We start from the raw sequence: 3,716 nt of genomic DNA, 5'->3' as shown, positions 1-3,716 counted from the left end.
AGGATGGGGGGAAGGTAAGGGGGGTGGGAGGGGGGAGAACAAGGGAATCCATGGCTGATATGTAGAACTGAATTGTATTGCAAAATAAAAAAAAAGAATAATAAAAAAAGATGTCCAAGGTGATCCTTGGTTTCAAAAGTCCAGTCCAGGCCCAATGTTTCTCCCCCCTCCACCTACAGATCAGGTTGTATCTCTCAGCTACTGCTCTAGTGTCTATCTGCATGGTGATAATGGACTAAGCTTCTCAAACTGTAAGCCAGCCCCTAATTAAATGTTTTCTCTTATAAGAATTGCCTGGGTCATGGTGTCTCTTCAGAGCTATAGAACTGTGTGACAAGACACTATTTCAAGGCAATATTTAAAAGATGGGTTGCAGAGGAGGCTGGAGCAGTTAAGAACATTTGTTATTTTTGTAGAGGCTTGGGATTCAGCTTCCAGCACTCAAGTGGCTCACAGCCATCTATAACTTCATTCCAGGGAATCTACCACCCGCTTTTGACCGCTGCATACATGTGGTACATACACACACTCAGGTGTGCACAGGTGTATACACACACACACACACACACACACACACACACACAAATAGATAGATAAATAAACCTTTTTTTGGAAAAGGAAAGAAGGAAGCCAGGCAGCAGTGGCTCCTAACTTTAATCCCAGCACTCAGGAGGCAGAGGCAGGTAAATCTCTGAGTTCAAGGCCAGCCTGGTCTACAGAGTGAGTTCTAGGACAGTCAGGGCTACACAGAGAAACCTTGTCTTGAAAAACCAAAAAACCGGCCGGGCGGTGGTGGCACACACCTTTAATCCCAGCACTCAGGAGGCAGAGGCAGGCGGATCTCTGTGAGTTTGAGGCCAGCCTGGTCTACAAAGTGAGATCCAGGAAAGATGCAAAGCTACACAGAGAAACCCTGTCTCAAACCCCCCCCCCAAAAAAAAAGAAAGAAAGAAAAAGAAAACAAAAACGAAGGGTTTGGACTAGTAGATTTTGCCTGGTCCATTCCAGGCCACTATGTAAAAAAGGTTAAAAAAAAAAGAGCTAGATATGTGAATCAAGAGTAGCTATCGCTTAGCACACCCAAGGCTCACCCCAGTACTATTATTTTTTAAAGGTTTTACTCTGAATCAAAAGTCTTGCTCTTTGGACCAGGCATGGTGGTACATATCTTTAATCCCGGCACTCAGGAGCTAGCTAGAGGCAGATGATGGATCTCTGTGAATTCACGGCCAGCCTGGTCTACATAGTGAGTTCTAGGACAGCCAGGGCTCCATAGTGAGACCCTGCTTCCAAAAGTATCTTGCCCTTTGTTAGGGTTTGTTTTGATTTTCAGTACTGGGAAGACAATCCAGGGCCTTGGCACACATAAGCAGAGATACCACCTCGTTTTGCTTAGTTTATGTAGCAGGAATCTTAAAAGTTCTTATTAATAAAATCAAACCTGAGGCCAATTATTGGGGTGAATGCTGGAAGATCAGAGAAGCAGAACAAGCCACAGCTACCTCACCTCGCCAGTTCCTCAGCTGATCCTGTTTCCTCAGACTGGAAGCCTCTGAGTCCTCATCCAAATGGCTCTCAGCTGAACTGCTGCTAAAAGCCTAAAATCTTAACCCACCGAATGCTGCTAGTTTCTGGTCTTCATGCCTTATGTATCTTTCTGCTTTCTGCCATCACTCCCTGGGATTAAAGGCGTGAGTCACCATGCCTGGCTGTTTCCAATGTGGCCTTAAACTCACAGAGATCCAGAGGGATCTCTGCCTCTGGAATGCTAGGATTAAAGGCGTGTGCTACCACTGCCTATCCTCTATGCTTAATATTGTGGCTGTCCTGTTCTCTGACCCCAGATAAGTTTATTAGTGTGCACAATATTTTGGGGAACACAATACCACCACAAGTTTTTTTTTTTTAATTTTTTGGTTTTTCTGAGATAGGGTTTCTGTGTTTCCTGGAACTCACTTTGTAGAGCAGGCTGGCCTCGAACTCACAGAGATCTGCCTGCCTCTGCTTCCCGAGGGCTGGGATTAAAGGCGTGTACCACCTGTCTTGAAAAATAAAAAAAGAAGGAAAGAGAATGGGTTTGAGGTTGTCACTTCTGGTCTCCCTTCACCGTGTTTAGCAAAGACCATATTACAAAGGGACTGGATGAGGGGACCTTTAGCAACCCATGCTTTGGGTACATTTAATTTATATATATATAAAGATTTATTTATGTGTGTACACTCATGTGTCTGTGTCTGTATTAGTGTATGTGCACATGTACGTGGAGGTGCCCATGGAGGTCAGAAGAGGGCTTTGAATCACTGGAGCTGGAGTTACAGGTGGTTCTGAGCCACCCAACATGAGTGCTGGGAACCAAACTCAGGTCCTCTGGAATAGCAGCAAGTGCTCTTAACTGCTAAACCATCTCTCAGGCCCTTTATATATATTTTTCCGAGACAAGGTTTCTCTGTGTAGTTTTGGTGCCTTTCCTGGAACTCACTCTGTAGCCCAGGCTGGCCTTGAACTCACAGAGATACGCCTGGCTCTGCCTCCTGAGTGCTGGGATCAAAGTGTGCCACCACTGCCCAGCCTCCCTTTTATATTTTTTCTTACCAAATGCATTTAAGTAGATATCCCATCCCTCAATAAATCATTTCTTGTATACTCCATTTTGGAGACAATTGGTTTACTACATCAAGGCCATTTTTCAAATAATATGGATGGACATGGTGGCACATACCTGTAATCTCAGCACTTGGGAGGTACAGGCAGGAGGACCTTGAGTTTGAACCAGCCTGGGCTACATAGCAAGTTCCAGATTTGCCTGGGGTATACAGGCATACTCTGCCACAAGCAATAAAACAAGATCAGATAAGGTTACTAAGTACTGACAAGTGGAAAAACTAAGTCGTGAATGAGGGTGTGACGGGGCCAGTATCCCAACATTTGTTTGGCCTCAGTGCTCCTTCTACGACACTACATGTTCTGGTTGATTCAGTCACATGTTTCTGGTTTCTGGCACTAGAATGGAGGAAGATTTCTTTTTTTTTTTTTTTTTTTTTTGGTTTTTCGAGACAGGGTCTCTCTGTGTAGCTTTGCGCCTTTCCTGGAACTCGCTTTGGAGACCAGGCTGGCCTCGAACTCACAGAAATCCGCCTGGCTCTGCCTCCCGAGTGCTGGGATTAAAGGCGTGCGCCACCACCGCCCGGCTGAGGAAGATTTCTTAACTGTGTTTTCTCATCGGGAAGTGCCTTTCCCTCTGGGCAAGGTAGGGCAGAGTAGGGATTAGGATTAGAGCAAGTATGTGGGCAATGCCCTCGCCATGTGTGTGACACAGTGCTAAGCATTCAGTCCCCTCACATGTCCAGGAGACATCTATTAGTGGAGACTCTGGGACGTGGCTTACCCACAGACCTAAAGTACAATGTCTCCTAAACCATCCATCTGCCCCAGAAGTAGTATCTCTCTGATTAGTTAGTTGTGTGGCAGACAGTGTGCTGCCCTCTCTGTTTCTATCTCACTGAATTCCCACAACAGCTTTATAAGAACACTGTTGTCAGGGTTGGAGTGATAACGACTCAGCTGTTAAGAGCACGTACTGCTCTTGCAGGCAACCCAAGTTCCCTTCCCAGCACCCACATCGGGTGGCTCATAACTACCTGTAACTCCAGCTCCAGGGATACACCACTTTCTTCTGGACTCTAAAGGTGCTTGCACATGCGTGCAAGCACACACAC

Source organism: Peromyscus eremicus, chromosome X (genome assembly GCF_949786415.1).
Source record: "Peromyscus eremicus chromosome X, PerEre_H2_v1, whole genome shotgun sequence".
In the NCBI taxonomy this organism is placed as follows: domain Eukaryota; kingdom Metazoa; phylum Chordata; class Mammalia; order Rodentia; family Cricetidae; genus Peromyscus; species Peromyscus eremicus.
The sequence above is the reverse complement of the archived record's forward strand: the minus strand, read 5'-3'. Positions refer to the sequence as shown.